Source organism: Sorex araneus, chromosome 7 (assembly GCF_027595985.1).
Source record: "Sorex araneus isolate mSorAra2 chromosome 7, mSorAra2.pri, whole genome shotgun sequence".
Lineage (NCBI taxonomy): Eukaryota > Metazoa > Chordata > Mammalia > Eulipotyphla > Soricidae > Sorex > Sorex araneus.
Window position 1 is genome coordinate 55,399,231 of NC_073308.1, and position 10,658 is coordinate 55,409,888.

Here is a 10,658-nt window from a genome sequence, read left to right on the forward strand (position 1 = left end):
TTTCACTTCTTTTTTCTACAAAACAAGCTACCATTCTGGCATCTTTCATAACTTGATTCATTTTTCTAAATCTACCTTCCCTTTCTTTGCCTTTGATTTTACGGAAGAAAAAAAAGCATTTGAAAGTGAATTCTTTAAATTTTTACAAGTTTTTGTATTGAGATAATTGTAAGTTATCTGACAGCATTAAGAAGTAATATTGTTTATCCAGTTATTCCCACTGATACAAGCTTTAAAATTATTATACAGTACCACAACCAGAATATTAATAATAGCAGTCAAGATGCAGAAATTTTTCATTTTGCTGTCTTTCTTTCTGCTTCATTTTCTTTAGTAGGGATTTCTAAAAACACCTTATAAACGCTATCATATACTGTTTAGTCTTTTTTTAAAAAAAAAAACCATTTCATTCATGGGGTAAGGGTGATAGCACAGCAGTAGGGAGTTTGCCTTGCGTGCAGTAGACCTGGGTTTGATCCTGATATCCCATATGGTCCCCTGAGCACCACCAGTAATGTTTTGATCTTAGAACCAGGAATAAGTCCTGAGTACAGCCAGGTGTGCCCTCACTGCCCCCTGCAAAAAAAACAAAACAAAACAAAACAAAAAAGCAAAAAATCATCTTGAGATTCAGCCAGCTATTTCAAGGAATAATTAGTTCTTTTTCAATGTAAGTAGTTGGTATATGGTGTGAATGTACCATCATTTGTTTAACCATTTCACCCAATGAACGAATAAATTGTTCACAGGTTTGGCTCATTACCAAAGCAGTCGCAATGAATATTCATATACAAGTTTTGGTTTGAAAAGAAATCTTCATTTTTCTGACATGAAATTCCAGGAGTGCCATTGCTGGGTCATGCTGTTTTACAGACACTGTCAGACTATTTTTCAGTGCAGTCATGCTATTTCACATAGCCATCATCAATGTATGAGAGGGCAATATTCTCTTCATTCTTTTTATATTTACTAATACTTACTAATATTGGTATGCACATCTTTAATTTAGCCATTTTTATATGCTAAAGTGAAGGGAAACTTTAATATTGTTTCAATTTCTGTTCATTATTATTAAATAATAGTGAGACTTTTTTTCATGTATGAACCTGCTATCTGTAAGTTGGCTTCATTGACATTTTTGTGTATGCTCCCATTTTTAATCGGATTGTTGTTTTATTTTTGAGTTCTGAGAGCTTTTTTTTTTTATATCTAAATAAACTCAGTACTAGTGCTTTGCTAGATATATGATCTGTAAGTATTCATCCACTTTCCAGCTAGCCTTTCCATTGTCCTTTGAGTAAAATTTTAAACATTCATCATCATCATCATCATCATCATCCCATTGATTGTTGATTTTCTCGAGCAGTTTCAGTAATGTCTCCACTCGTCCTAGCCCTGAGATTTTAGAAGACTCTCTACTCATCCTTGCCAACGGTGCCGCATTGGAGGCTCTTTCAGGGTCAGGGAAATGAGACCCATCATTGTTACTGGTTTTGGCATATGACTATACCATAGGGAGTTTGCCAGGCTCTCCCATGTGGGCAGAAAACTCTCAGTAGTTTGCCAGGTTCTCCGAGAGGGAGAACTAGGCTATAAGATGTCACTTGGCATTGATAAAATTAAATTTCCTAGATTTAATTTGTGAACCATGTTTTTCTGAGTCTTATAACCAGAAATCTTTACTTTCTCCTAGAAGTTCTATATTTTTCATTAAATACATGATGCATTTTAATTTGACTTAAATCATGCATTTTAAGTTATATGATGCATTTTAAGTTAACATTTAACTTAACTTATATGATGCAATTTAAGTTAACTTAGATTGCATCATGTAAGTTAATTTAAAATCATTAATTTAAATAGCTTCCCATTGTCGACATTTAAATTTTCACTTTTATTTTTTGGAACCACTCCAAAAATGTATGTGATTTTATCTCACATCTTATTTATTTTGACTCTTCCAATTCATGAACATGGTATGTATCTTAATTTATTTATAACTTTTGCTATTTTTCCTTCAATATTGTAATCTTTAGGATACAAACTCTGTATCTTGTCATACTTACCACTGAATATTTTATTTTAGACCAACTTATCGCACTTTAATTTCAGATTTCCCATATTCATGACTTTATATAGAAATACATTATTTGTGTGTTAGAATTCTCCTAATAATTTAATTTTAACTATATTAAAGTGGCATGATATACAAAGTTATTTATAGTTGGATATTAGAGATATTATGTTTAAGTACCAATCTTACCACCAGTTTCTTTTTCCCTCTGTCAGGGTTCCCGGGTTCCCTGCATCACATCAAATGTATCTCAACAGCCCACATTGACAAGTACATTTTCAGATTTGGTTGCTGAAATTCAGAGATGCTGTCTTTAGTGTTGTTGCCTCTGTGGCTGGATATTTAATGATACTACTACTTTATAGCACTGTTGTACTTGGATCTCCTTGGCCTCTGCTCCCCATGGCTTTCAACACATCTCTTCTTCACAACCCCCTTGATTTCTGTGTGTTATTATATCCTACCTCCTTAATAGAAATATAATTTGTAAACTGTCATCCCGTTGCTCATTGACTTGCTCAAGCAGGCACCAGTAATGTCTCCATTGTGAGACTTGTTGTTACTATTTTTGGCATATTGAATACACCATTCAATATGGTGTATTGCCAGGCTCTCCGAGAGGAGCGGAAAAAGCAAACCCAGCTCCGCTGTGTGCAAGACAAAGCCCTGCCCACTGTGCAGGGCTGTATGTATTGTGCTCCAGCCCTGTATGTATAGGCAACTAATGTATGACAACACGGAAGTAACACACAATGAGAAAGAAAATCTTTTCAAGAGCAGTGCTAGGAAAACTGGTTACACAATGCAAAAGAATGAAATTGGCTAATAATCTCGCACCATCTACAAAAAATTAATTCAGGGACTCTGGGGAATAGCTCAGTGGTTTAGAACACCTGCATTAGAAACACGAGGTCTTGAGTTCAATCTCTGGTGCTGTCACATGTGCCAAACTTGATCCAGGCACCTTTGCTCCTTAAGCCCTGTAGTCTGCTGACTCTGACCCCTGCCTGGCACTGAAAATGATTCCCAGCTGCACCAAAGCCTGGTGGTTAGAACAACACTGAAAGATGTGTGCACTTCTTCGCACAGACATAAGAGCAACTCTTGGCAAGTAACTAACAACCAGAATATGCACAAGGACCAACAACTACAGAGTGTGACCTCTGGTGAGTCCATGTGCAAGAATCATCACGAAGCAGTGCAGCCTCCGAAATCACCAGTACCAGGGTGTAACACCCCAGCCTGATGTATGATCCCCAGTGCAGCTCAGAATGACTGCAACACGAGCAGCAACAACAGTGGGGGCACGGGGAGGAGAAAATACAGTTTTTTTAAATTTAAGAATTAAAAATCCATCAATGATTTGAACATAAGACTTGAAGCCATAAAATACACAGAAGAAAACAGAGGTGACAAGCTTTGTCCATCAGTCTTGATGCCCGTGGACTGATTTCCACCAGCAACGTAAACAAAAAGAAAGATAAAGAGATAGGACTCTAGTTCTGCATAGTGTGCTAAGACAAAAAAGGCCACTGAATAGATATTCACAAACAAATCAGGAAAGGGATTAATATGCAAAATATGTAAATAAGTCATACAATTCGAGAACAACAAAATAAAACCCTATTTAAAAATGGGCAGAGGATCTATATGTGATATTTATGTTTGGCTTTGTACATTCTTTGATATTTTCTATAAAATAAATGATATTATTTACAAATAGATACACCTTGTGGATATCAACCCTAAGTCATTTAGGCTTTATCAGTGAATTGCCCCTTCCCTCCCAGAGAAGCTTACCATGCCCTTGCTAAGTGCTTTAGGCTTAATCAATGTATTGTCTCCTTTCCTCCTCCTAGAGGAATTTATATTACCCTTGCTAGCATCCCTAACTTAGTTAAAGTTTATTTGTAATCTTTTCCTTGTATTTTAACTCGCATTGTCACAGTCCCCCATGTTAATCTCGATTGCTTATAAAACAAAACTTTCTGGTAATTCTGAACGCGTATTGATACTGCTTTGTATTTGAAGTGCTGTATATTTGTACTTGTTTTTCTGTTTCCCTTATAGCCTTTTTATATGTTACCATAGAGCAATGTTCTTTGGTTAAGCACAGAAAGACCATTAATGCTGTGCTCCTAATATTTGGGAGTTGATTGACTCTGAAATATATCTGCCCCTGAGCATAATTACTTGATCATAACTACTTGACTCAAACTTCAGTTTCTGTAGGTCCTGGCACCCCAAAGGGGAGGTCCCGCTGTGGGACTGGGATGGACCTGGGGTGAGTGGCAAAACTACCCAGAGCGAAATGGGACATTCTAGAAAGCACAAATGCATGGCTTTCATGCAAACTGTTACAACTTTAGAGACAGGACCCTCCTGGGGAAGGACTAGCTGAACTGGCCTGAGGACTTGTGGTAAAAGCCTTGCTGGCACTCAGAGCCCAGACAACCAAGTGTTAAAAGCCTTGTTTTCTCTCAGCCCAGAGAACTAAGTGTTGGGATCTTTGTCTCTTGCTGTGTTTATCCAAACAATGCTAGTATTGATAACTTATACAATTAGAGGGAAACATAAAAGCAATACAGTTGTCCCTTGGAGACAGAGTGTCTCCTTCAGTTGATCTCCCTAAAAAAATTTCCTCTGCCAAATGTTTATCTATGTAAATGACCATCGCACCTGTGCTTACCTCAACCCCCCTTCAGTTGTTCTCTAAGTATGCTAGCAACCCTGCATTAAACGGGCCATTTTCACCATCTGACTGTGGTCCCCAGCCTCCCCGCCTCCCCATCTCTGTGTCTCTGTTGGGGGGCCCTGGGGAGGTGGGGAGGCGGGGAGGCGGCTCAGGGCTACTGAATGCACACACGTGTCCAGCAGCAGCAGCAGCCACCTGAGGATCATCATTTCTTGTTTGTGATTACACACACCTTTAATTCCTCCTTTTTAATTTGCACTTATTACAGTGAATTCTATTTTTTTTTTTAATATTTAGGGGCAATACCTGGCGATGCTAAAGGGTTACTTCTGGTTTTGAACTCAGGAATTACTCCTGGAAGTCCATGGGGGACCATATAGGATAACTGGGATCAAATTCTGGTCAGCCACATACCTGCTGTCCTAACATCTAGCCCTCTACTGATTTTGGTTTGAGCTTCCAAAGCTATCTTTAAATACTAGGCTGAAAGTACACATCTTTTTCTTAAATCTTTGGTCATTGAGTGTAATAGTAATTGTAGGCTTTTTATAGATCCTCTTTATTAATGTGAGAAATGTCCCCTGATCATTTGCATAACTCTGGACAAACCATTGAATTCTTAGGTGTATTCTCTGTTAGAAAGGAAAAGTCAGGGCTGGAGCAATAGCACAGCGGGGTAGGGCGTTTGCCTTTCACATGGCCAACCCGGGTTTGATTCCCACCATCCCGTATGGTCCCCTGAGTACTGCCAGGAATAAATCCTGAGTGCAAAGCCACGAGTAACCCCTGTGCATCGCCGGATGTGAACCAAAAAGAAAAAATAAATAGAAAAGTCATTAAATTTTTATATCTATATAGACATAAAATTAAAGGTATTGGTAGGCAATGATATAAAATAATAAAACTGATAAAATCAAATACAGCTCAAATGTAAGAAATAGTCTTCATCCTAATGTTGAATCTTCAATGTATGCCATGTTACATTCATAATTGGTGTAACCCATGAATAGCCACAGTTTCAGTGGTAAAAGGTGAGCACACTGGTGATGGCTGTAATGGTAAAATTATCACTGTTATCACTGTTCCCGTTGCTCATCGATTTGCTCGAGCAGGCACCAGCAACGTCCTACCCGCTGTGCTATCGCTCCAGCCCTGCCTGTTAAAATTATATAAATGGGAAATCAGCAATAGCAATGTTTTAAGTTACAGTAGTTCAAACGTTAAAAATAAGTTTAAAATAAAAATTTGCAACATCAAATGTGTATATCAAGGAAATTTTGATGATGCATAATATAATATTAGAAATAATACTAATAAAAATAAGGTATTTTTCCTACAAAGGCAGATTTGGTTGTGAAATGTTTATCATGAGTATATATGGATAAAATTTGTTTCTAGGTGAAGAATGCCTTTATCTAATCTTAAAAGTCTTGAAAAATTCAGTCTGTTCTTAATCATTTAGATAATGGGTTTGATTTTAAACTGCTCTTTCCCACCATTTTGACATGAAAAAACAACCATATTACTCTTAATATAACATAATATTTTCTTTCCTTCAAACTTACTACATATCATCTACAAATATATAGTATCAGTATCAGCACTAATTATGTTTTAAATAACTAAACACAGGGAAAACAAAAGTTCATAATAATTAAAATTAGACATCTAATCATTTTTGTTGAAAATGAATGAATGATTATAATCTTAAATATCATATTAGTGAGGTAATAGCCAGCCTTCTTACCTAAGAATCAAGATATTTCCACAAGGAGAGAGATTGGTAGAAATGGATAAAAATTGATATTAAAGCAAATAAATATACACAAATACATGTATATTGAGTACTATTAGTGAACAAAGAGCCTTGGGTGTCCTAGTATCAACTAACAGCCAAGTAAGCAAGCAAGAAAAATGATTCGGGTCATGCACACATTTCTTTGCTTCAGTTACCGATTAACTATGGCTGCAGCTGTGTGAGCCAGCTGTCTGGTGGTAAACTGATTGCCAGTGTATTTTTGTTGGTGGTGGAAGAATGCTGATAAAGAATAGAAAAGACCTAAATATGCCAGTAGAAAGGAACTAACTATGATAAATTTGCCAACCTTTGTATATGAGGGAAAGCACTGACTCCCAGCAATGCCAGTGTCTTTCTCAGTTAATTTCGTAACCCTTTTGATGTTCCTTATGGTTGTCTTGTCTCCTTAAATATGGCGATTTTCCCAAAGCATTTATTTTTAATACACCATTTTCTGGTTCTCCTCATAATGAAGAATTTATTTTGCCTCTGGGAAACCCTTTCAGTTATTAATGATATCTGGGAATATCACAAACAATATATATCATATTATTTAGGTTGTTTGAATCATCTGAGTTTGTGATAGGTAATTTTATTAAATCTTGGAGAAGCTTTCACTTTAAAATTAATATTTTGTTCTGATCATGATGGAGAACTGGGGTGCCCAGAGAGACAGTACAATGCTTTCCTGACACAAAGCATACCAGAGATGTACCTCTGACACCCTATATAGTGCCCTGAACCCTTCCTGGAGGAATATCTAGCCAGCAGTAAGCTCTGAGTACAACCATCGTGTCCTGAAACCAAAATAATCATAGTAATAATAATAAGAAAAAGAAAGGATGGAGAACTGGGGGTTAGCTTGGTCATTGTGCCTTAAAGCATTTAAAACAAAACCTGGATAAAATAAAAATCAGTTCACAAAGCAATTGAAGTGAGGAAGAGACAATTATGGCTGAAAGAGATTTGATAAGTCCTAGTTTCCAGAGTGTAGAAATAGTATACTGCAGAAGATACATACGGCAACACACAGACAGTAAAAATGAAAGTTCAGGTAGAGACTGAACTCTTTCTGATAATGTCAAGAAACTGACAAAAGTCATATCTAGATTTAGAGAAGCTACAGTTAGCCAAAGTGTCTAGAATTAATAGAAAAGAATAACTGGAGTGAAGTTATCAGCACCAAGATAGAATTCTAAAAGGACTCCCTTGAAAGTTAATATGAGAGTAACACTGCACTGTTGTCCGGTTTTTCATTGATTTGCTCGAGCAGGCGCCAGTAATGTCTCCATTGTGATACTTGTTACTGTTTTTGACATATCAAATATGACACAGGTAGCTTGCCAGGGCCTGCCGTGCGGGTGGAATACTCTCGGTAGCTTGCCGGGCTCTCTGAGAGGGCCGAAGGAACTGAACCCAGGTCAGCCACATGCAAGGCAAAAGCCCTACCTGCTGTGCTATCGTTCCAATTGGACTGGAGCAATAATGTGAGAGTATCAGCACAAAATTATGTGGCCACATAAGCAAAATCTGGGGGAAGAAAGAATTAGAAAATATTCTGCCTGGAGATCAGACAGTGCTTGGAACAGTGCTTACTCCAACAGCAACTATGGGATATTTTATGATTTATATGCTAGCAATCAGAATTCCAAAAAGTTTCTCAAGTTAATAGTATTGTGGAAAAATTCTAGATATAATGTTATTCTAATGTTGCTTAACAAAGTCTAAAAACACCCGGGTTCGATTCCCAGCACCCTATAAGGTCCCCTGAGGATGGCCAGGAGTAATTGCTGAGTGCAGAGCCAGGAGTAACCCCTGTGCATCGACAGTTGTGATCCCGCCCCCCCAAAAAAGGAACACTGAATGTAGGAGAACAAATTGAAAGCTGATATTCTACTGTTTAGAACAAAAATTATGGCAAGTTGGAATATTGTCTTTATATATGTTATAGAGCCTGGCAAGCTATCCATGTCATATTCGATATGCTAAAAATAGTAACAGCAAGTTTCACAATGGAGACGTTACTGGTGCCCTCTCGAGCAACAGGATGACACTGATACAGTGATAGATATACATACATACATATACATATATGAATGGGTATATGAAGCTAATATATTTGATTTGATTTGATTTTCATTGGGAGCCTCACTCTGTGGTATTAAGGCTGTGTACTCAACTATTACTGGTACTGGCTTTATACTCAACTATTAGTCCTAATGTTGCTCTGGGGACCATAAGGATTGAACTGGGATAGGTAGGATGTGTTCAAGGCAGCCTCATTCTATATAGTATTTCTCTTGTACCAAAAGAAAAACAGAAAATTAAATATTTAACTGAGAAAAAAAAATAGAGAAAGGTGAAATGTAGTTGTTAGGCTGTGAAAGAATGAAATAACTCACCAACTGACTCCTACTGGAATAGTTATTTAAAGAAGAAAGGAAAAGTGCCAGTAATCCACCCACAACTGGCTTATTTTACAAAATCCAGACACCAAGACTTTCAAACAGTGTGAGAGACAGAAAAGTTCCTTATTTGGAAGAATTTTTTTTAAACTATTGATAAAAATCTCTGTGGGGAAGGAAATCAATTGTACAGTGGATAGGAAGCTTGCCTAGTATGTGGCCAACCCAGGTTCGATCCCTGGTACCCTGTATGATCCCACCCACTACGCAGAACTCCAGGTATGACCCCTGAACTAAAAGCAAGGAGTAAATCCTGAGCACCACTGACTGTGGCCCTCAACCAAAAATAAGTAAATAAATATTGTTAAAATTTTGTAAATAAAGAGATAGACTCATTGCTAATATTGAGAAATTCTTCATTGGCTTCATGAATATCAGCAGCAGTCTAGAATTAGAAGCAAAGAAATTAAATGTAGTAAGAAATGCCAATCAAAAATTAGACAATGATTTATTTATGTAAAATGATATTCAGATTCTAGATCCCCTCACTGATGCTAAAACGTTCCCAAACAAGACAATCTAACCTATATTCTAAACATTAAAGTATTTAGATTTATGAGGATAAGTTGTACAGTTTCTTCACAAAGAAATATCCTAGTTCAATGCTCAGAGTTCTGACAATAAAATAGAATTTTAGATTGAGTTTTTGTAAGTTTTCAATCAAAACTATTATTTGAAAGAAATTGCTTCATTTTTTTTTCTACAGGTAGTATAGGTTTTAAATTTCTGTTGATTGAGCTTGATAGAAAAGCTAATATTTTCTGTGATGAATTTTAAGATACAAAGAAAATAAATCTACCATCAGTTCAGCTATTCACAATTGATGGTAGCTTTACCGCCTTCCTTGGAAACTTCTTTCCAACTTAATAAAAAAGCAGAAAGAGCTGTAATTGAGGCCATTGCTGGTAGATTAGCTTTCTCTAGGGAAAGAAAGATCTTGTCAGACCCAGAAAGCCTGGCCTCAGGCAAATCTTTCTTTGTCTTCTCATTTAAACCCCAAAACAAAGGGCAAAGTCAACAATGGTCTGACCTTTGAAGCTAGTCAAACAAAGACACTTCACCTGCAAAGGAAAATGGGCTTGAGAAACCCAAATGTTACCTGGAAAAATCATGTTCCACAAGAAAAAGTGAATAAACTATGGATGAAAACAATGACATCGTAAGAACTGATGTTTTTTTTTTTTCATAATGCTTCAGTTTCTTCAGTCTTGTATATTCATTTATATCTAGTGTGAAGGAGGTTTTGTTCCAGACAGTTATCTATAAAACACCAACAATAATTTATCTAGAAAAATCATACTTTTTTCACATATGTCTTCAAAACTATGATTTTTTTAAAAAAGTAGATAACTGAAAATATATGATGTTCACAAAAACACGTATGTGGAGATTTGGGGTTTTTGTTGGTGGGTGCGTACATAAATTTCTACTAAAATAGCTTTGTAAAGATATCTTTATTTGCCTATTTTAAAAGTTTTAAGGATGACATTGAATTTTCCTTTCATTATCCTTAACACTTTCAGAAAAATATAGCACAATGGAACATTATAATTGTTTGTGCTACTTTGGTAAAAGTTAGGCAGAATTAATCTGTAAATGAATGAGATAGACTCACTGCTATTGAGA